This window comes from Panicum virgatum, chromosome 4N (assembly GCF_016808335.1).
Source record: "Panicum virgatum strain AP13 chromosome 4N, P.virgatum_v5, whole genome shotgun sequence".
NCBI lineage: Eukaryota > Viridiplantae > Streptophyta > Magnoliopsida > Poales > Poaceae > Panicum > Panicum virgatum.
The window spans coordinates 12,534,327-12,559,129 of NC_053148.1; the positions used below are offsets into that span (position 1 = coordinate 12,534,327).

The 24,803-nt window shown below is 46.6% G+C and overlaps 1 long non-coding RNA gene and 1 pseudogene across 1 annotated transcript; one reads left to right on the forward strand and one right to left on the reverse strand.

Moving 5' to 3' along the window:
• The first annotated feature begins 899 nt into the window (after positions 1 to 899).
• Positions 900 to 14,166, forward strand: LOC120670863. The gene is made up of 3 exons (XR_005673407.1): positions 900 to 1,085; positions 1,181 to 1,288; positions 12,538 to 14,166. It is a non-coding gene; the product is annotated as an uncharacterized LOC120670863 (long non-coding RNA).
• An 8,156-nt stretch (positions 14,167 to 22,322) lies between these two features.
• Positions 22,323 to 23,565, reverse strand: LOC120669135 (annotated as a pseudogene).
• Positions 23,566 to 24,803: the final 1,238 nt, after the last annotated feature.

Here is a 24,803-nt window from a genome sequence, read left to right on the forward strand (position 1 = left end):
CTACATTTAATACTCCATGTATGTATCGTAAGATTCGATGTGATGTGCGTCAGTGAAAAATTTTGAGAACTTTTCGCGGAACTAAACACAGCCCATATAGCGTATATACCCATCCTTGCGATCCGCCGTCCGAGGTGCTCCGAGATTGACATCAAGCCCAACAATCTAATACTGTCCAAGTTCGGCCCGAAAGATAATGAAACCCAAACTCTGATCCGACAAGGATTACTACTTTTTCTGTTCACACAATGAACCGATTTCCCGAGACTTGCATGACTGGTCCCCATCCATTCGAGTTAACATAGCCATTTGCAAGAAGTCTAATTATAAGCGAATATCGCAAAGCTACAGTGTCGCAACCCCCCTGGGGCGCCTATTCGTCGCTAATTGCGATTTGCGATGATTGCGTCGCAGGAAGCCTCTCCGGCGTCGCTCCCCCACCATCCCACGCCACAGCCCTCCACCGCCGCCATATCTAACCAAGTTCGCCGTCGCACCGGCGCCGCCTTCTCGCCCCCACCGCCACCACCGCCCACCGGGGCTCCTGCCCTTCGCCCTCCGCCGGCCGAACCATCATCGCCGCCGGTCCTTTGCCGCCCCTGACCCCCTCTTCTACGGCTGCTGGCCATTGGAAGCCCCGGCAACTCAAAACCCTAAAGGTCCGCCACCACCCTCCACCACCCCAACCACCGATGACCTCACCGGCAGCCGCTCCCCCCACCTCCCACTGCCGGCCGACCTCCCCCACCTCCCACCCCTCACCGGCGCACTCGTCTCCGCGAGGAAGATGAACAGTGGCGGCGCTTCTTCTTCCTCCTTCTGCGACAGCATCGCTCGCACTCACGCGCGCGATGAATAGATTGCCCCCAACCCCCATCCTCCCCAATCCCATGCGCTTGCCCCCCGAATACCCCGCGACTCAACCCATGTCAATCCTACCTGCTCTGACAGTAATTTTTTCCCATCGATTAAGCAGCTAGAATCGACCCAAACTGCCTAAATCTAGAAGAGGGGCAGTCCAAGAAATTGTCAGCGCTGTTATTTTCGAAACAATCGAGCTACTCCGTTGGTTCCATAATACGCAGGTAATGTTTCCATCGATCTCCTATGTGGTTCAACAGAAATTGAAGAACTGCAGCTACTTCATCATGGCCACTAAAAGTTCGTAAACTTGCCCCAGATAAGTTCTTGGTAAGCAGAGCACAACGATTGAACCCGTGAGGCCATATCGCACCTACAAAGAAGGCAGATAAAAGGACTTCCGGCCGACTGACTGCTTATCCCCAAGGTAAGAACGGATGCATTAAACATCCAGCACTACTAGAAAACGGGCCATGGGTCCAGCCCAAAGGTACCAGCTGCTGTTGCAACCGGTACCGATGGTACCGGCTACAACAGCAGCTGGTACCTTTGGCCTTGTACCAATCTAATGGAGGACAATTGGTACCGGGTGGTGGTTCCAACTGGTTCCAATGCGTCAGCATAGGCACCGGTTAGAACCACCACCCGGTACCAAATGACGGCGGCGCTATAGGCACCGGTTGATGGTAATAACCGGTTCCTATGGTGATGAAACATGGCAGCTACCAGGAGCTCGGGCCTAAGGCACCGGTTGGTGCCTTGACCCGGTGCTATTGAACTAAATTTAGCACCGGGTCAAGGCACCAACCGGTGCCTTTGGCCCGAGCCTATAAATACCCCAGCCCCTCCCCCCCTCAAGCTGCCGTGAACTCACTGTTCATGGCAGCTGAGTGAGGTGAGGGGAGGGGAATTTTTGCTTTTTTTGAAAAAAAGGTTAGTTATTTTTCTTTATAACTTAGTAATTAATTTTTAGAAATAGTTATTACTTGATTTAGTTTATATATGTGATAATTATTTTTATTTGTAGCATCTTATTGTAGTTATATATGTTATTAATTTATTTGATATTTGAATACTATCAAATTATTGTATTTATATGTTTTTTCAATTTATTTGATAAGTGAATAGTATTTATTTATTATAGTTATATGCATTATCAATTATATAAATATATTGTTATAAATTGGTAGTATGAATGAACTATTAGTACAGTACAATGATGTATATAAATGTATTGTGGACCCAGATGAGTCGGCAATGTATGTACATGGCCGACCGGCGTTCAAAGGAGTTCATGGATGGCGTGCATGAATTCATAGAAGCGGCCGAGAAACACAAGTATGGCGGTTTCGTTCGTTGTCCATGCAAATTCTGTAAGAATGAGAAGGATTACTCATCATCAAGAACCATCCATAGTCACTTGTTCAATAGTGGTTTCATGGCGAACTACTATGTTTGGACCAAGCATGGCGAAAGAGAAATTGTGCTGGATAATAATGTAGAAGAAGAGGACAGGATTCCTGACTTTGCAGCCAATTATAATTCTTTTTTCAACGACACTGCAATGGGTGAGCCTGAAGAAGATACTGAAGGATACGTTGTAGAAGATGATCTTGGTCAGATGCTGCGCGAAGCTGAGGAAGGTTGCGAAACAGAAAAGGAATCGAGAGATCTGAAGCATATGTTGGAGGACTACAGAACATTGTTGTACCCTGATTGCAAACAACACCAAAAGAAGTTGGGTACCACATTGGAATTATTGCAATGGAAGGCATCAAATGGTTTGTCTGACAAGGGATTCGAGGAGTTGCTGAAACTTATAAAAAACTTACTCCCTGAGGGTAACACCTTGCCGGAGACAACATACGAGGCAAAAAAAGTTGTTTGTCCTTTAGGATTAGAGGCACAAAAGATACATGCTTGTCCTAATGACTGCATCCTATATCGAGGTAGGATTAGAGGCACAGAAGATACATATGCTTGTCCTAATGACTGCATCCTATATCGAGGTGAGTATGAAAATTTGGATTCATGCCCTGTATGCAACGCATGCCGGTATAAGATCCCTCGAGATGATCCAGGCGACGTTGAGGGGATGCGTGTCAAGAAGAGGGTGCCTGCCAAGGTGATGTGGTATTTTCCTCTAATACCACGTCTGAAACGTTTGTTCATGAACAAAGCGAATGCTAAATTGATGCGATGGCACAAAGAAGAACGTAAGCAAGACAATATGTTGAGACACCCCGCTGATGGGTCGCAGTGGAGAAAAGTGGACAGAACATTCCCAACATTTGCAAATGAAGCGAGGAATATAAGGTTCGGCTTAAGTACAGATGGCATTAATCCTTTCGGTGAGCAGAGCAGTGGCCATAGTACCTGGCCTGTGACACTCTGTATATACAACATTCCTCCCTGGTTGTGTATGAAGCGGAAATTCATTATGATGCCGGTGCTTATCCCCGGCGAGAAGCAACCCGGTAGCGATATAGATGTGTATCTGAAACCACTGATTGAGGATCTTCTATTGTTGTGAAAAGATGAGGATGTTCGTATGTGGGATGCGCACGCAGAGGATCATTTTAACCTGCGTGCATTGCTTTTCGTAACCACCAACGATTGGCCAGCACTAAGTAACCTCTCCGGACAATCCAATAAGGGTTATAGGGCATGCACCCATTGTTTAGAAGAAACTGACAGCATGTACCTCAAGCACTGTAGGAAGATCGTGTATATGGGTCATCGTCGATTTCTTCCGATCAAGCACCCATTAAGGAGGAGGCATGCTCACTACGATGGAAAGGCAGATCATCGTACCAAGCCTAGGCACCGTTGTGGGAAAATGGTGTTTGAAATGGTCAAAGATATAAAAGTAGTATTCGGAAAAGGACCCAACAGTAGATCAGTGCAGAGTGATGACGGACGTGCACCTATGTGGAAGAAGAAGAGTATTTTTTGGGAGTTACCTTATAGGGAAGTCTTAGACGTCCGCTACGCAATTGATGAGATGCACCTAACAAAAAATCTTTGTGTGAACCTTCTAGGCTTGCTTGGTGTCTACGGTAAGCCAAAGGATACATTGGAAGCGCGGCAAGATCTTCAACGTATGAAACAACAGGCCGCCCTTCATCCAGAAAAAAGGGATAAATGACGTCATTATCTAGGTCCTGCATGCTACACTCTTAGTAAGGAAGAGAAGCAAAGTATGTTCGACTATTTGAATAGTATCAACGTCCCATCAGGCTACTCTTCGAATATAAAGAGGCAACTGAACTTGAAAGAGAAGAAATTCGCACACGTAAAGTCCCATGACTGTCACGTGTTGATGACGCAATTGATTCCAGTTGCACTTAGAGGTATTCTTCCAGCTAATGTTCGAGCAACAATCATAAAGCTATGCGCATTTCTCAACACAATTTCTCAGAAGGCAATCGATCCATCGAGTTTAAGCAGGCTACAAGAGGATGTTGTCCAAAGTTTAGTCAGTCTTGAAATGATATTTCCTCCATCATTCTTCAATATTATGACGCATCTTCTAGTTCACCTGGTCAAAGAGATTGGTATTCTCGGTCCTGTTTTCCTTCATAATATGTTCCCTTTTGAAGGATACTTTGCAGTACTAAAGAAATACATTCGTAATCGGGCTCGTCCAGAAGGAAGCATTGCGAAGGGTTACGTCACAGAGGAGGTCATTGAATTTTGTGTTGACTATGTGGAAGAACTCTGCCCAATTGGGATTTCAGTATCACGTCATGAGGGGCAGCTGATTGGAAAGGGCACACTTGGAAAAAAATTAGTAAATGCCATAGATCATGCCACGTTGAGCAAAGCACATCTCACAGTTCTGCAACAATCAGCCTTGGTGGCTCCATACATGGAGGAGCACATGCAAATTGTGCGAAGTATATACCCTTTGAAGTCTGAGACATGGATTACAAAACATCATAACGATACATTCGCCACCTGGTTGCAGAAGGAAGTCATGGCGAACGATCAAATTCATGAGCAGCTAGCTTGGCTGGCCAGGGGTCCGGCAAATTCAATCCTGATGTACCAAGGATATGAAATTAATGGTTACACATTTTATACAAGAGCCCAAGATAACAAGAGCACCAATCAAAATAGTGATGTCCATATTGATGCCACCAACTCTAGTGGCCAAACGAACTCATATTTTGGTTACATTGAAGACATCTGGGAACTCGACTATGGGCCATTGAAGATCCCTCTATTTCGTTGTCAATGGGTTAAACTCACAGGAAAAGGTGTCGATATCGACGAGTACGGAATGACAACGGTAGACCTCAAAGAGCTTGGCTATCGAGATGAACCATTCGTCCTAACTAAAGATGTCACTCAAGTTTTCTATGTGCAGGACATGTCTAGCAAAATGAGAAAGGACAAGTCCAGGAATAAATCAAGTTTTGTAGGTGCCGGAGATGAGGCAAAGCGCCATATTGTTCTGGCAGGAAAAAGAAAAATTGTGGGAGTCGACGATGTCACAGATGAAGAAGAATACAATAAGGTTGAAGATATGACTCCGTTCGCAGTGGAGGTTGACACAAGTATTCTTTCAGCCGAAGAGGAGGCTCCGTACGCACGTCATGATCATAATGAAGGGACGATTGTAAAGCGAACCATCGTTAATATTCACTTAGTTGAATGATTATGTCTTATAATATTTTCTATGAACATTATTAAATTTCTTATGCATTGAATTGGTTTATTGGATAATTAAATGATTTATTATGCAATTATTTGATTTATTATGCAATTAAAATGATTAGTTATGCACCTAAATGATTTATCATGCAGTATTTAGAATTATTTTGCATTTAAATAATTTATTATGCAATTATTTGATTTATTATGTAATTAAAATAATTAGTTATGCACCTAAATGATTTATTATGTAGTAATTAAAATTATTGAGCAAATAAAAAATTTAAACGATTTATTATTGTGCACCTAAAACCATAGTTAATATTTTCTTAGTTGAATGATTTACTAGGAAGTTAATAAATTTATTGAGCAAATAACAAATTTATTAGACAATTATTTTAACTATTAGATAATTATTTAAATTATTAGATAATTATCAGATTTTCTAGGCAATTATCAGATTTATTATGAAAATATCAGATTTATTATGAATTATGAGGCAATTAATAGATTTACAAGAGAAAAAGAAAAGGGAAAAGAAAAGAGAACCTTTGGTACCCGTTGGAAAATCAAACCGGTACCTTAGGGTGCTATTTGGGTAAAAAAAAGTGGGGCGTCGCGCGGGAGTCGAACCGTGGCCGCGGAGCCCAAATAACCAAGCGTTACCATTGAGATACTAAAGAATTCCGTTCAAACTGGGTCAAAGATATCTGAAAAGTGAACTTTAAATGGCCTAAGGTGCCGGTTTTGGATATCCACCCGGTACCATAGGGTTTTTTCATTTCCCGCCCGTTGGGCCCTTAGGCACCGGTTGTGCGGAGACCCGGTACCTAAGGCCTCGCCTAAGGCACCGGTTGTAGATGCAACCGGTACCTAAGGCCTGCCTAAGGCACCGGTTATATTTTTTACCCGGTACCCTTGGCCACGAGTATAAAGCCGTTGCCTTCTTCCGCTGCCAAATCTCTACTGCTCATCACCTTCCTCCAGTCGACCGCCGCCGCCCTCCATCTCCGCGCGCGCACCGTCGCATAGTCGTGCCGCCGCTGCCACATCGTCGCGCCGCCGCCTCTTCCTCTCTGCTGCTCTCTGCTCCGACCTCTACAGCGGCCCGTCCCCGAGCGCCGCCCGTAACTCGTCGCCGATCCTTGCCGTCGACCCCTCTGCATCGACGCTCCTCCCATTTCCAGGGCCCGGTGAGCACCCACGCGTTCCCCTGTTCCCCCACGAACCCCCTGCACCCCGGTTCCCACACTGGTACCCCTCGAACACCTTGCGCCGGCGATGCGCCACCACGCCAAGCCGCCCTCACCGCCGAACACCCCGCTCCGAGCCATCTCGTGCCCAAATGTCGCATCAGGTGGACCACGCGTGTTGTTCTCGTGCTTCTGAGCCAAACCTCAGGCCGAACCAAGCTCTGGATCGCTAGATCGGCCAACGCCGGCGAGCTTCCAGCCCCGCGCCGCCGCAGAGACTCAGCTCCGGTGACCCTACGCCGCCGCCCGCGCGCCAAGTCCCTCCCAGGCCGCACGATCCAGATCGGACGGCCCGAGTCAACCCGAGCCCGAGTCAAACATACCAGATACCGGTCAGCGCCACCCTTTTTTCTAAAGCGCCTTCAAAAATATTTCCAGTTAAACCCTGTTTTCAGCACTTAGGCCCCTGCGTTTTACCCTTTTAGAACCCGCCGTCCACCCCTGACCTTTTCACGCATTAGCCCCTGGATCTTTTTGGTTTTTATGTTTTAGTCCCTGGTTTTTGCAGAAAACCCCTAGAAACTCTGTTTTTCTTACAGTTAAGCCCCTGGACCTTGTTTTAGGCCTAGTTTTCGCGTTCTAGCTCCGTTTTAGGCGTTCTTTATGTCCACGCGATCGTTGTAACGCGTAGAATAGTTCTAGTTTAGTTTTGTTTGCTGTTTTTATGTATTGTTGTACTGTTTCATAGTATATGCCATTGTTTGCATGTATGTTTATGTTGTGTATTGTTTTGGCCATGTGTTCGTGAGTAGACGTTGATCCATCTAAGGAGCCCCAGTACCAGTACCCAGAGCAGCCATCTTCTGAGCAGTTTGAGTAGCAGGAGCAATTTGAGGAAGGCAAGTATAACATGAACAACACCTATCACTTTAAATACATTTTCATACTGCCACTTTATATCCTTTATATATAGTGTATATAGTGTATAATTTAGTTATAGAATTTAGTTATTAGAGAGACTTTATTTAATCATGTATTTAAATAGAGAGTGAATAATGCTTGTATTTATGTATTTATCATGTATTTCTGTAACTCATGTATTTATCATGTAACTCGTGTAACGACGACGAGTAACGATGAGTAACGACGACGAGTAACGACGACGAGTAATTTCATATTCGCTCTCTAACTCATGCATTCGCCATGCCTCGACCCTCAACTCTAGACCTCGACCCTCAACCCCGTTCCTCGACCCGGTTCCTCGACCCTCAACTCTCAACCCCGTTCCTCGACCCGGTTCCTCGACCCCGTTCCACGACACACACACACACACTGTCTAATACACTCTAACACACACACTCACACTAATACACACACACACTCACACTAACACACACAGACACACACACACACACACACACTCACTAACTCTCTCGCTCTCTTTCTCTGTTCCTCTAACATACACACTCTCTCTCTCAAACATGCATATTCATTCAAAGAATTGAATTCTCCTGCTTCATTTAAGGATTGACACATACTCTAACACATTTTTACAGTTTCAGTTAAGGATGGACCCCTTCGGTGATGAGCAGGCCGCTGGGCAATACATGTTGGACGCAATAAATGAAGATACGAGGGCCAACACCACCCAGCCAATCGCTGAAGAAGATGCTCGGATAGCTGATTCGTTCCTGAATATGTTTGGAGATGCCGATGAAGAAGATGATGACTTTGCGCCGCCGCCCAATCAACAGCAGCATGTTCCAGTACGAATCTTAAAACTATATGCATGGTGACTTTGGTAGATTAGTTTTGCGATTAACATATCTTTTCTGTAATTTAGTTAACCTCCGCATCGACTTCGTTGAGCCAGTCAAAAGGGAGACGCCAGCCAACCAAGAAAATGGAGGGAAGACAGGTCGTCACAGAAGTGGACGCAGAGGGCTGTCCAAGTGCTCCAGAGGATGCTAGCACAAAATTTGTCAACCAATGTGGGGTTATTGTTCGGGCAAGAATTCCGATCACCACAAGACTATGGAAAACGACCAAACCCGAAGAACAGCAACACGCCGTGCCTGCACATCAGAAAGAAATGCTATGGGCAGAACACAAGGATATGTTCACTCTTTCTGAAGGAGTTGACCAAGAACTTGTGAAGAAATGTTCCTTGAGAAAGATGGCCCTTGCCTTTGCAACTTTCAAGAAGAAGTTGTACACCAATTACATCAAGAAGGATAAGGAGCCGAACTGGGACGATCTTACTCAGGTTAAACCATACTGGGAGGAGTTCAAACAATACAAACTATCAGAGGAAGCCCAAAAAAATCTGAACAAGCCAAGGTAAATGCAGCAAATAAGAAGTACAACCACCACCTTGGGGCTGCCGGGTACAAGAAGTCAGTTAAAAAATGGCAGAAGATGGAGCAGGATCTTATGGATAGAGGCATCAGGCCGACGACTTGGGATTGGCCGGATAGATCCAAGTGATGGTTATTTGCTAATGGCGTGACACTAAACCAGTTGGATGGAAGTTTGGTCGTGCCTGAGCATATGCAAGAAGTGTCCCGCGATCTAGTCGCTGCAATAGATGAGACTCAACAAGGAACATTTCATCCGCAAAGGCAGAATGATGAGCTGACAAGGGCATTAAATAATCCGGAACACCCTGGACGAGCCCGCGACATCGGCATGGTCCCATGGAAAGTTGCTTGGGATGGAGATCCCTCTTACAAGACTCACCGAAAGAGCAAAGCCGAACAGGAAGAGAAACTTCGTGCCATAGAAGAAAAGATGAACAAGAAGGTTGCGTCCTTAGAATCTCAGATGGACGCCAGGGTCAATGAGACGGTGCAGCTAGCTCTGAGCCAAAGGGGCACTGCTGGGTCGCACCCAGATGTTGTGATAAGCCTAGCCTCTCAACGACGCAGCAGCTGTGCATCCACAGCGGGGCCCGACGTACAAGCGGAAAAGCAACCCCAGATTGAGCCAACGGCGGTAGATGACCAGAGGTATCCAGTGGATGATGTCACCATGCCGACACCGTGCGAGCTTCATGTGCGAGCAAGAAATATATCCATTCATATCGCATACGGGTCAGCCCTGCCCCTGAATCCTTCTACTACAATTCATGGAAGGCCGATACCCCCTGGCTACACCTCTGTCACAGTCGAGCAGATAGTTGGAAACAATGAGGATCTTGAGCTCGACTTCGTTGGAGGGGATGGAGAGAAGACATTGGGAGACGCATTGCACGGGGTCGTTCTATGGCGCAAGGCCGACATCATACTTACTGCAAGCACAACGGCTCCCGTGCAGACTGATCGCCCGTCTCCGCGGCCTACCTCACCGCCGTCCCCACTTCCACCTCCTTCACCACCGTCTCCGCCGGCGCAAAGGGTCACGAGTACTCCAACTCCTCCTGCACCAGAAAAGGGAAAGAAAAAGACAGCATCCCTCCCAGCGGCTGGACCCTCAAAGAAGAAGCAGAAAACGGTCGAAAGACAATTAACCTACGAGAAAACCGCTGAGGAGTTGGAAGAGGAGACTGCTCGATATATAAAAGAACAATTGAAGCCTAAAGTCCCCCCGCCGAGGGAAAAGGTACCTCTACAACTAGGGAAAAAGCTTCTCGCAAACCTAGACAACCCACCAAAACCGAAAAGATTACCCTCGGACTATGATTGTACACTGACAAAGGCACACAAGGTGAGAAATCTGAAGAAAAAATGTGGCAAGACCATTCCTCAGCTTGGCACACAACAAAAAGAACTCGAGCCCCTCCGGGTGCCAGGGTTGTCACACCTACACCCGACGGACGTACAACTCTAGGTGGACCTACAGGCCGCAATATTTCTTTCTGAAACTGGATTAATGCTAGAGGAGGCAACGGGGCATGTGGAGGCAAAAATCCCTGTCGCTCGCACTATTACTTCATTCCAGCATGGAAAACCTTTTGTCACTGAGGAAGAGGAGAAAAGTCTAGGCACGCAGATGTTCAATTTGCATAGATGGTACCTGCGAATGGCGAAAGACGAAGGGAAAATGTTTGGAGTCAAGTATCGTGACCATGATTTCTTCCGCGGGGAGGACGACTTCTGGGTGTACTTCCAAAATTTATATCACATTTACCATCGACAAGCCCTCGACGCCTCTATCATCACCATTTGGGTTTTGTAAGTATCACTTACCTCTACATTAATACTTTTTGTTAACAAGAACATAATTATATGTGTGCATTATAAAATTTCTATTGCATCGTTTAGACAGGAGACCCAAAGAAGCCGAAAACATGGATGGCACCATCAGATCGGCTTCATGTCTCCTTTGCTAGTCAACCAGGAATTGATCAACGAAAGTTACAAGGAAACGTGCGAAAACATGTACGATTCATTGACTAGGCAAAGTTACAAATCCTATATATTCATACCATACAACTTTGGGTAAGCCTTGATCGACTCAAACCTCTGTTATATTACTAAATAAATACTAAGTTGTCTAATACATTTATGTATATATCCTATCCATATCTGCAGTTATCATTGGATTTTACTCATACTTTCCATAGAGACCGGCAATCTTATAGTCTTTGACTCAATGAGAAATCCAAAGTCCGCAATCCAACATATCATAGACCCCTTGAACAGGTAAGTTCAGTTTGCACAATCAAATTCTTTTTCTGTTAATAACAATTCCTGAATATCAAACTTAACTTTGAGTGCAGGGTTTGGAAAAAATTTGTGAAAAATAACAAAGGACGTGGTCAATGGAGGCCCGAACTGAACGTTAACATGGATTATCCGGTATGTTCATTCATAAAGATTTGTCTAGTTAAGTATATAATCCCAAATTGTTCTAAATTGAGTAATTTATTTGTTTCTCCTTAAGTGTGCGAGACAACAACAAGGAACTGATTGGTGCGGGTACTACGTATGCGACTACTTGCACATCATGACTCCATGCGGGAAGGCTACTGATGAAGAAACGAGAGTACGTCCAAATCGTTCACTAGTATATTTTCATAATTGTACTAACGCACATAATGTTAATGCTTTTTTCCTAAATGATAGATGTCTCAAATGGGGGATGAATGTTACTCTACTGATCGGATCAACGCCGTGTGCGAACAGCTCGCCGGATTCATTTTGAACGAGATCTTGGATCCTAGAGGCGAATTCTACCACGACGGTCACATCTATAGAGGACTTCCATCGACATCCTGAGGGGACTAGTAGTTGGACGGCTAACATGACTTGTACATTTGTAAATATTTTTAAACATTATGCCTTGATGTTTGTAAATTTGTAAATATATTAGTTCATCTAATTAGCTTAATTATATGCTCGCATTTCACTTTTAGTTAGTTTCAAATATTCTCTGAAAACGAACACGAACGACCAATGAACGTAGAGTACTGTAGAGTTTGAGTGCGTTTAGCAATTATTAAAGAATAAACAGTAATAAATATAACAAACAAAACTGGATTTAGAAAAAAAAGGAAAAAGTCATTGGTACCGGTTGGAAATACCAACCGGTACCAAAGGGGATGCCACCTTACGTCAGCGTGGCAGCCTCTTTGGTACCGGCTGGTATTTCCAACCGGTACCAATGGAAGCCTAAGGCACCGGTTGAAAAACCCGGTGTCTTAAGTCGAGGCCAATGGTCGCGGTTGTGGGGCACCGGTTGGAAAACCGGTGCCTTTGACCCTTCTCAGCCGGTGCCCAAGGCCCGTTTTCTAGTAGTGCAGTAATATAGTGAATATTTTTTTATGTGGAAGCGCTATAGATTTGGAAGTCAGTATAAAAAAAATACCCTGTTCTCGCTGCAGGCTATCATCCGTATAGCCAAGTCGTGGAGTTATTGAGGTCATCTACTGAAACAACCATTCAAAATGAATCAAATACCATTGCAGCCACTGAAGGAGAGGGTTCGCTGCAGGTTATATTGTGCTATTCGTTTATTTCTACTTATTGATATCACTACTTTATGCTAAATGTCTATTCAGCCTCAACTTGATCATATGAGCAACGGTAAAAAAAAATTAAAGTATCAGAAAAGTAATACTGCAAAAAAATCAAATAATTTCAGTTTATTTGCACACTAACATGCAGTTGTTTCCGTTGCAACCCAAATTGACTCTTGTAACCTCACGGGCACGACGGAAAATCACGAGACCTGAGTTTGTTGTGGCCGCATATAGATCATCAATAAAGCAGCTTTATAATTTGATAACATCTTTTGATAATGAGAAGAAGAGGCTGGTCATGTCAACCGGTTTCAGTTCGTTCTTGTTGCGTTAATTTTGTTTTAGCGTTAGCTTCGGTTCAATAGTGTTGTTCCGTCGTAGTTCCTGTTTTAAAATTAAATATAAATTTGATTTGATTAATATCCTTCCATCTAGATTTTCTAATTAAAATTAGATCTATACTCTGGTTTTCACCACTAATGTTAACTTGATTAATATCAAATCAAATGTATTTGTAATTTAATTTGTTAGTTCAATAAGAATCATATAAAGTTGTGCGTTTAGATGCTTTCAGATGTTTCCTTCAAATTAATTGTTTAATTAGTTTAATGAAATTTGTACATAGATAATCATAAATAAAATTTGACTAAGTTTTACTTCAATTTTATAGATGAAAATATAATATGAGTTATATACAACAAAAATATTTCTTTTAAATGTCCATTACATGTGGTTTCTAATAAATAAAGATTAGAGTTCTTTTGTTTCTTTGATAATTCAAATCTTCCGATAGTTGTATCTTTTCAACCGTAGCTCCGTTTTCTGCGTTTCTTGCGCTGTCGTAACCGTAGCGACGAGCCCTATCCTTCTATATGCTCTTTTAGTCATTTCTTTTGTTTTGGTGTATTGTTCTTAGCTGTACTTGTTGTTTGCTTTGTATGGTTGCCCGATGTTTACTTCGAGTAGAAGGATCATTGTTCGAAGGTTGAAGAATAAAGACGCTTTGTGTGAGCAAGAGCTGAAGAGCAGTAAGAGTAGCTTTTTGTTGGAGCAAGGCAAGTGACCCTAACCATACTTCTATCTATGCTTATTTACAAGATTATATGATTAATTGAAACATGGAGAACCGCCCAAGAAAATAGTACAACCACAATACTAAATGGGCTCTGAAGTAATTAGATGAACTATATGTGGTGTTGGGATGGCTTTGCTTGGTGGTGTTTGGGTTTGTGTGGTGGAGCGGTGAAGGAAGCTGAGTCTTCTGAGGTACTGAAAAAGTAGGAACCAACACCTACATATAGTGATTCTTTGCAAAAGCCTCGTAGCGTCCCTATGCAGTCACACCTAAGGAAGTGTAATAACGTGCTTGGCCGGCACATGCATGGTTGGGTCCAAAGTTCTTCGGAACTTTTACGCGAATTGTGCTGAAAGTGTACAACCTATGTAGAGTGTAAAACTGATATATCAACCGTGCTCACGCTCATGAGCGTCTTGGACCCTCACATGATTAATAAACTTGTTACTATTTTTCTAAGTTAGACATGAAGTCAGGCTACCATCAAGTGAGGATGAAGAAAGAAGATGAGTATAAGACTGCCTTTAAAACACATCATGGTCATTACCAGTTTAAAGTGATGCCTTTTGGTCTGACCAATGCCCCTACAACATTTCAGTGTATGATGAATGAGGTTCTAGCTCCCTTCCTTAGAAAGTTTGTTATGCTTTTTCTTGGTGACATCCTCATTTACAGTCCTACTTTGGAGAGTCATTTGCTCCATTTGGAACAAGTCCTGCAAGTTTTGAGAGAAAACCAACTATTCATGAAACAAAGCAAATGTTCTTTTGCCCAAACCAAGGTGGAATATCTAGGGCATGTCATCTCAGGGATAGGGGTAACTACAGCCAAGGATAAAATTGCAGCTATGTTGGCTTGGCCTGTACCCAAATCTGTGACTGAAGTCAGGGATTTCCTTGGTCTTACTGGCTACTATAGAAGATTTGTCAAAGGATATGGTTGCCTAGCTAAACCTTTAACTCAGCTATTATAGAAGAAGGACTTTCAATGGACAGTGGAAGCCCAAACTGCATTTGAGAATCTCAAGCAAGCCATGGTCACTGCTCCAGTTTTGGCTCTGCCTGACTTCCAAGAGAGTTTTGTCATAGAAACAGATGCCTCTGATATTGGCATTGGGGCAGTCCTTATGCAACAAGATAGACCCATTGCATATCTCAGTAAGGCTTTGGGTGCCTCCCACAGAGCTAAGTCCATCTATGAAAAGGAATTTCTAGCCTTAATTATGGCTGTGGAGAAGTGGAGACAATATTTGTTAAGACAAGAGTTTACTATTCGAACAGATCATAAGAGTCTGGCATATTTAACTGAACAGAACTTGCACTCTGAGTTGCAGAGAAAGGCAATGACTAGACTTATGGGCCTTCAATTTAAGGTGGTGTATCGCAAGGGCAAGGAAAATTTGGCTGTAGATGCTCTCTCACGCGTGGGTCATATGTTGGCAATCCAAGCTGTGTCATCTGTTCAACCTCAATGGCTACAAGAGATAGTCAATTCTTATGTGATTGATTCACAGGCTCAGTCCTTGTTGGCCAAGCTTAGTCTGGCAAGTCCTGATGAGCAGGGGTTTTCTTTGGATCAAGGTCTCATTAGACAACATGGGAAGCTATGGGTGGGTAATAATTCAGCCATCCAAACTAGGATAATAGCTGCTATGCACGCTAGCCCAGTGGGAGGACATTCAGGGCAGAAAGCAACATTTCACCGAATTAATAGAATGTTTGTGTGGAAAGGGATTAAAAGGGATGTTATCAACTTTGTGCAGCAATGCACCATCTGTCAACAGGCCAAACACTCTAACACCCATCATGCTGGTTTGCTCCAACCATTGCCTATTCCCAAAGGGGGCCTGGCAGGACATCTCTCTGGATTTTGTGGAAGGCCTTCCTAAAGTAGACGGGTACAATGTTATCCTAGTGGTAGTGGATCGTTTTACCAAATATGCTCATTTTATTCCTCTCAAACATCCTTATACTGCCTTGTCTAAGTACTCTATGACAATGTCATTAAGTTGCATGGAATGCCTTTGTCCATGGTGTCTGACAGAGACAAAAATTTTACAAGTGCTATCTAGTCTGAACTCTTCAAATTGGAGGGAGTCAAGTTGAAATACAGTACAACTTACCATCCCCAAACCGATGGACAAACAGAGAGGGTGAATCAATGTTTGGAGATGTATCTGCATTGTTCTATCAGCGCATTTCCCCGACAATGGAAGTCTTGGCTACCACAGGCTGAATTCTGGTACAATTCCTCTTTTCATTCTTCTCTAGGGTGCACTCCTTTTAAAGCATTATATGGCTATGATCCTATGGTGGGTGCTTTGGTTGATACTACTATCTGTCCTCCTGCTTCCATAGCTCAGTTTGTCACGGATAGACAGTTTCAGCATAGTTTGTTAAGAGATCAATTGTCCAGAGCTCAACTCCGAATGAAGCAAAAGGACGATCGGCACAGATCCGATGTGGAGTATCAGGTTGGAGATCAAGTTTTGCTTAAGTTACAGCCTTATGCTCAGTCCTCTCTGGTGAAACTCCCCTTTCCGAAGCTGGCTATGAAATACTATGGTCCTTTCTCAGTGTTGGAGTGGGTGGGCACTGCCGCATACAAATTGTCACTTCCTGAGGAGAGCCGAATCCACCCTACCTTCCATGTTTCTCAGTTGAAATCCTTTCGTCCAGACTATACTCCAGTTTATTCTGAGCTGCCATCTCAGGTTGATTTGCAGGCGGTGGACGTGGAACTAGAAAGTGTTCTAGATCGTCGTCTGGTGAAGAAGGGCAATACGGCGATTCCACAAGTCCTGATCAAATGGTCGCACATCCCGGCTACTTCGGCGACTTGGGAGGATTACTACGTGATCAAGGAATGTTTTCATACTGCTGCGGCTTGGGGGCAATCCACGTCTTCAACGGGGGGGTTATGTCACGCCCAGAGCAGGCGTCAACTGAAGAGGAAAGCGGGATTTTGAAAGTACGCGTGAGTCATTGTAGTGGGCCCAGAGGGTCAGTGAGGAGAGGGGTATATGTGTGATGCCGTGTAAGACAACTACTCTGTTTTTGATTCTGAAGAAGAACTCGTCGTTCTCAGGGTGTCAGGGTTCGTCGCTCTGCCCCGCTACCGAATTTGCACTGCCGTTTGTATGATCTTATGCCTTGATTTCCAGTTCTTGGCCACGGGTAGTACAGATGCTTCATCGAAAGCTTTCTTGGCCGTCTCGCGGGCTTGAGCTGGGGCGAGGCCACAGACGGCGACGAGGTAGTCCTCGAGGGAGAAAGGGGCGGTGCAGAAGGAGGCGGAGGCGGAGGCGGAGGTGGAGATGGAGATGGAGAGTAGGGGGCAGGCACGATGGTGGATTGGGGAAGGGAGCGGGGATATCACGTGGAGCATAGGTAGCAGGTGCCTTCGGAGGAGGAGCATGGTGGTGCCGGAGGGGGCGGCGGTGCGGCGCCAGATCCTGCCGAGTTGGGCGGTAGTGCCGATTCTCCGAGCGGTTGGCTGCGAGGGATGCGGCACGGCGGACGGCGGGGCAGGCCATGCAGCTGGCCTCTCTGTACCCCAATCTGCCCGGTGTCACGCGCTGCCAGATCAGGGCGCCGGCAGATCCAGACGGGTTGGCACGGATAGAAGACCTCAACCTATCCACACTCATTCTCCTCTATATCTATCCTCTATAAAAAATATTTCTGACTGGTCATTAAGATTTTTTCCTCTACACCCAATTTTTTCGCATTCATACATTCTCTATATCAACTACCTACCCATGGGTCCCACATGTCAGGTGTTTTTATTCTTTCTCCCTCCGGCTCACTATCTCTCCTCCCTCTCTGTCTGCTGCTCCCTCCCTCTCCGCCGCCCCTCTCTCTGGCTCCCCTCGAGCTCCTCTCTCTCAGGCGGGGCGGTGCGGCGCTGGTGGCCACCCCCCTCCCCCCACCTGCCCCGCGTGCGCTCCGCCATCGAGAGACTGGCACGCACCCCTCCCCCTTGTCTCACTGCGCATCCCTTCTCCTTAGGGATGAAAACGGCCGGGAACGGTCGGGAAAAACCTCTTGACCATTCCCTTTCCTATATTTTTTAACCGGGAACGGGATTGGGGACGGGAAAACGAAACCGATATTACGGGATATCGGGAATGGAATATTTCGATCGGGAATAAGTCGATTACGATCAGGAATCAGTAATTTATAACGGGAACATCGACACATATAACCACTTCAAAGAGTTAGCTTGATGCAACAATTGCTACCATACATAATACACATGCAAACAAATAAATTCCAAACAGATAAAATTATAAGAATATAAGGTCATAATTCATAACCACAGTACATCACATAGGCACAGCCGCACCCACACAGATATGCCAACCACACATGCCAACCACTCCCTGACACACACCGGCACAACAATCGCTGTGTTCGCTTGGCTGTGGCTGATGGCTGGTGCTGATTTGTTATGAGAGAACAGTACTGCTGACTAGCTGGTAGCTAGTGGTTGGTGGTGATTTAGTATGAGAGAACAGTACTGCTAGCTGGTTGGCTGACAAGCCAAACGAACAGAGCGAATAGCAGCATAGGCACAAGAAAACCACACCGGAGTGGCGGCTCCAGGATGAACCAGCTCTTGGATGCTGACGAGCCAGCAGCAGAGGCTGTAGCACCCTAGTAAGCGGCATCATTGACGGGGTCGGCCAGTCACCAGGGCCCAAAAGGCCGGCAGGCTGGGTGCGGCGGCAAAGGCAGGCTGGGGGCTGGACGGCTAGGGGCAGTGGCGGAGGCCAGTTGGGGGCGACGGTGGAGGCCGGCTGGGGGCTGGCACTTGGGGGCATCGCTAGAGGCCAACTAGGTTGAGGGCGACTACTGCTCCTGCTTCGGCGAGTGGTGGTTGGGAGCCTCGGACTTTAGTCTGGAATGGCCGGGTCGGAGTCTGGGGGTGGGTGGCCGGGTGGGATGGAGAGGGACTGGGGCGGCAGCGCGGGAGCGGGACTCAGGTGGTCGGGGTGGTGGCCTGGTGGGGGATTAGGGCATTACGGTTTGCAGCAAAGGAGAGTTTTGTTGGGCGAGGGAATTGCGGGGAGGGCAGGAGGCGCGTTGGGCTCTGAATTGGTATACATGCTGAAAACGGGATAACTGACAGGAATTCCTGTATACAATACGGTAACTGCGAAAATGGCCGGGAAATGACCCCTCTTGTTTCTGTTCCAGTTCCTGCCGATTTTTCTTGTTTTTTCCTGTTCCTGTTTTTTCTTGCCGAAATGGTACACGGTCGGTTTTTACGGGATTCGGAGCCGATCAGGACTGGATTTTCCCGTACCGTTTTCATCCCACTCCTCCTGCTTCCTCCTCACGGCGGTGCCCCTCCCCGCGGCGGCGCCCCTTATCCTTCCTCCTCGCGGCGGTGCCCCTCCCCGCGGCGGCGCATCCTCCCTCCCAGCCATGGCGGAGCCCCCACGGCATGACGGACGCACGCGAGCATCGGCGGAGGCGTGGACGCAGAAGCGCTCGAGCTCAACCCCCTCCACCCGGACCGCGCGGGGGCAAGGCCTGCTCGACGCACCCCTCCTCCCTAGAGCTCGGCGCCGCCGCCGCGGATCTGGGCAGCTCGAGCCCCTAAGCGGCGCTCGCCGCCCCACTGGCTCCCTCCTCATTCCCTCCCCTGCTCCTCTGCCGCGCTCTGGTCCTCCTCCCTCCTCCCTCCCTCGCCGCGTCGGTCGAGCGGTGGCCGGCGGCGAGCGTCCCGTTACCCTCCCTCGCGGCGTGGAGGCGGGTCCATGGGGGCGACAGCCATGGTGGGTCCAGCCATGCCTCCCTCCGCCCGCCCGCCCCCTCCCTCCGCTCGCCGGCGATGGACGACTGCGCCATTGCGAACGGCGGCGCCGACGTCCACCATGAGGTCCCCCGCCGGCGTCCTTCTTCGTGGCCACGCCGGTGATGGCCATCTGCGCGGGCCTCCTCGACGGGCCCTGGGCGAGGTTGAGGTCCGCGGTGACAGCAAGGGAGGGGGGCACCACGGCGGCGGCGGCCTCGACACGGCCCAATGCGACGGCGGAGAGGATCTCGGTGGCCGGCGTGGCGAGCAGTCGGGGCAGCGGTGGCGGGGCAACAACGGCCGGGCCATCGGTTGGGCCAGCGCAGAGGATAGAGGGATTCCTCTATCCCGCTAGATTTAGCATCGCACGCTTTGTTGCGGAGGCAATAGCGTACGCCGCTGCAGGGGGAAAACGCTACCCCCGTACTGGAGGGAGGGGTAGCGTACCCCGGTGCGAGCAGCCTCAAGCCCGGCGCACGCCCCCGGTGGGGATCAATATTCAGTCGTCAATTGTAAGAAGGGCCTGTTTGGTTTGGCCTATTCTAGGATCTTCTCGAAAAGAATTTTGCATACATGACGCGTTAAATAAAGTTTATTTGCAAAACCTCTTCATGCATGGGTGTAACTTCTCGCGACAAATCTAATAACGGTAATTAATCGATGATTGGCTATAGTGATGCTACAATAACTATCATCTAATCATGCGGTCAAAAGTCTCATTAGATTCGTCAGGGTTCCTAACGCGGGGTTCTGAAGTTAGTTTTGTAAATTGCCGTTATTTAATACATGTAATTAGCAGTCAAAGCGTGTTTTAGACATTCTAGATAAACAGTTTCCATAGTAGAGTATCAAATAGTCCCCATGCTATAGTGATTTTGCTATAGTACGGTCGCTACAATGTTATTTTCATCTTTTAGCTAGCTGAAGGCACATCACTGAATCCTGACTAGTGGCCCACCCACGAGCTACGTGTAGCCCTAGGTCTAGCTAGTGGCGGCCCTAGCAGCCGTTTGGTGACAAGCAACCTATAAGACTGACCTCACCAGTATCCCCCAGCCGTCGCCTTCCGCACACGTGGTCCGGCCCCGGCCCCGCCGCGTCCGCCCGCCCGCCATGTCACCGTCTCGACGCCTCCGCCACATGCTGGTGAGGTCAGTCTAAGAGCAGGGGCAATGGTTGCGGCAGCGCTCGGGCGGAAAAGACGCCACTCTAGCATGCATTTAATGCTGCTGGTGTAGCTGCTGCGAGCGTTGGCGAATGGACACCCAGCCGCGCAGCACTGCAGCCAATAGCAGCTTTCCTGTGCTCGCATCCGCCCGCTACTGCCGGCATTTCGCAAATCGTCCGCTTTCTTCTCTCTCTTGTTTTCTCTCTCTTCCACGTTGGATTCCGCCGTCTCCTAGTCCTCCATAATATTTGCTCGAAGGCTGTTTGCAAAGGAGAACGGTACACCGCGCGTTTAGCTAAAAGCAACTGTAGCGAAGTATGCTATCCCATCCGCAAGCGACAGCATGGCGTGGGGCCTGCACCGCCCAACCACCTCGCGCCGGAAGAGAGGCGCTGGGAGAGAGAGGGGGCAGGGCTCGTACGCCTTAGGCTACAACTCAAACCACTTCCTCATAGATAATCACAACTTAAACTTGGATAATGACCAGTCAAAGATCGGCGGTACTTCTATTGCTGAGACAAACCATGACAGTTGCACTTCTACAATCCACCATCCACTTATCGAGAATATTAAATATTTCACGAAGATAGTGGGACTTTGGGGGCGCATCACGAGCAGAAGATGTAGCATTAATAACCTGCAAAGCTAGGAACAGAGACCATGCGACAGGTAACGAACTTCAATCTGAAAGTCTCCTCTCCAATTTTATCCAATGAATTGAAGCTTAATTTGCGATACAACAATCTCTTTGCCTGCAGGAACTTGCCGGGGCACTAGCCAATTAAACTTGGACTATAAGAGCGTCCGCAGTGCGTCGCACTGAGTATGGTTCGATAATGGGGTACACAGATGAAATGACGGATCGTAGTACCGATCTCACAATGTATAGAAATGGATGCGGTTCGATAAGAGGACCCACAGCCAGACAAGAGAAGAGACGGAGCATTCCTTCCCACAATATCTTCGTCGGTCTTCTTTCCCCATTCTTCTTCCCCTGCGGCTCCCGTCCGAGTTCGTCGATCCGACTGCTACCTCGCCAAATCCGGACGCTGCCTCGCCAAATCCGCCGCTGCACTTCCCAATCCGCCGCACCCCTGCGCTTCCCCATCCGTTGCGCTTGCGGCCCCTGCGCTTCCCCGTCCGCTGCAGGCTGCCCAAGTCGTCGCAGGAGAGCCCCAACGGCGGAGCGTCCAAGGGCACGTCGCCGCCGCTGTCACCATTGGAGCAGAAGCCGGCCGACCCGTGCAGGCCAGGTACGAGGCGGCAGGCCAGGTCGTCCTATACTAAGCGGCCATCCTGTACGAGGTAGCCGTCGTCACCACTAGACCAGTGGCCGGCCGTCCTATAGGAAGCAGAAGCCGGCCGTCCTGTACGAGCACCAGGAGTATCTTTCCTCAGCACCGAGAGCACCAGGCATGGTTTGTCTCTGCTCGTCTAATAGATTTGGATTGGTGTGATAGTTTAGGGCATTGCATTATTGTTTCTGCATCTAACCGAAGTTGCAAATAGAATTTTTCATTGATTTGGGTTTACAACGACAATACAAAAAAATAAAAATAACAAAAGATACATGAAAAGGACATCTACAGAATACATGTTCTAAGGTTGTCGGCCACTAAACTTTTGCCATATATGTTCCACTAGATCTGCCTGAAGACGTTTATGAGTCTCTCTGTCATGAATCATATCATTGATCTCTAGAATTCTGGTAAATCCATTAATTGGTCCATGGTCCAGTCCTTCAATTGGTCTGGTAGCTCGACCCTCTTCGTATGTGGTGTCAATATGCAACTAATAGGAGTCCCTCTCATCCTCTACTATCATATTATGCAAAATAATACATGCCATCATAATATCTTCTAGCTCTTGCCTATCCCATAGACGTGCTGGATAACGTATAATGGCCCATCATTTCTGTAGAATCCCAAAAGCACACTCCACATCTTTTCTTGCTGCCTCTTGATGCTGAGCGAATAGTTTATCCTTTTCAGTAAGAGGTAAAGTAATTGTTTTTACAAATGTTGCCCACTCAGGATAAATTCCATCAGCTAGGTAGTAACCCATATTGTACTCTGAACCATTAATTGTAAATTTAACTTCTGGGGCTCTCCCTTGTAGCACTTGTGTGAACAATGGAGATTGGTTCAACACATTTAGATCATTGTTGGAACCAGGTGTGCCAAAAAAGGCATGCCAAATCCAACGGTCATAGGAGGCAACAGCTTCGAGCATGATAGTGGGTACCTTGTAGTCACCACGGGTAAATTGTCCCTTCCATGCAACTGGGCAATTTCCCCATCGCCAATGCATGCAATCTAGACTTCCCAACATCCCTGGAAACCCTCGTGCCTCTCCAACTTGCAGTAATCGTTGGATATCCTCATCATTAGGTTTTCTAAGATATTTCTCCCCATATACGTGTCTAATACCTTGAACAAACTTGATTAGACACTCTAAAGCTGTGGTTTCAGCAATTCCAAATGATTCATCCATAAGGTCGGCCGGTGATCCATATGCTAACATTCGGAGGGCAGCCGTGCATTTCTGCAGCGGTGAAAGACCCACCTTACCGAATGCATCTCTCCTTAACTGAAAATATGGGGACCAATTTTCTAATGCTTCCACAATTTGCAAAAAAAATGTGCTTTCTCATCCGAAACCTTCTACGAAATTGGTAATCAGTGTACAAAGGATTTTCAGCAAAGTATTCAGCAACTAATTTTGCATGGCCAGCTTCATGATCCCTATTAATGTACCTTCGCGAGTTGACGCTAGTGCCTGACTGAGCTTGAAGTTTAGCTTCAAACCGAGCTTGCATTTTTGCTTCAACACGAGCCACCATTGGGTCATTGATTTCCTCCAACATTAGTTTTTGGAGGTCCTCACTAGTGATGGATTGGTTTTCAGAGTCTTCAGCCATTTGTTGGTAGAGGTCTGGTTTGGTGGATGGAGTAGAAGGAATTGTAGCATATGAGAATGACTGAGTTGTGTGTTACCTGTCCTTCATAGTATTTATAGATGGCTTTTCCAGGAGCTGGCTTTTCTAACGGCTAGTTTTTCCAACAGCTAGATTCTCCGACAGCTATTTCTGATTTTCATGTCTCCTTTTTTTTCAGATAATGAGAACAAGGAGAGCAGGTGGCACATTGCAAAAACAGGTACAAACCAATATTGATATTATCAATAATGAAAAATAATACATAAAGGTAGTGCCACATACATTTACTACAGCACAAATTCCACACACTAATATATAAAGGTAGTGCCACATACATTTAGTACAACACAAATTCCACACACTATTACATAATAGTAGTGCTACATACATTTACTACAACACATACAGGACACACTAATTCATAATGATCTGCTTAGTTGTCTGAAGATGGAAATAGTTCTTTGGCTAAACCCTGTAAGAGTTGTTCATGGAGCTTCAGAATTGCTGGACTCATGTTCGAAGTATCCTTATCCAACTGTTGCATATAGTTTTTTTAACTTGTCCATTCTAACCTGCTCCTTAGACGCTTCTACTGTTTTCTCTAGTGCACTTGCTCTCTTCAACATAGCATCGTGAAACAAAACCATGTCTTCATCTGGTTGTGACCCTAGGGGAGACTGTGGTATGGCCTTTCCCTTCCCTCTCATCCTAGCCTTTGCTTTCTTCTGCCCCTCTGGCTGCACTTCTTTGAATGTCTCCGCCTCGTCTGTGTCTTGGTTGGAAGATGAAGTGTACGCTCCAGATTCATCTACTTTTGTCCTTTTGTTCTTCTCTGAACAATCCATGCCAGGAGTTCTATACCATTTGGGTTCCTTCCTCAGAATCTTCCAGACATATTCAAGTGTAAATGGCTTTTTCTTGTTTTCTCTTTTGAATGTAGCACGTGCTTTGTCCATCAGCATGTCCTCAGATTCCCCACTACAATAGGTCATTCGACCATAGACCCCATTGAACTTGGTAACAACTGCATTAATTCTTACCCAATGGCTTTTGAGCTGTCCCTTTGTCCTTCTTCGTGCACCTTCAGGCGGGCCTGAATTGAACGCTTCTGCTATCTTGCTCCAGTAGGCCTCTCTGCTTTG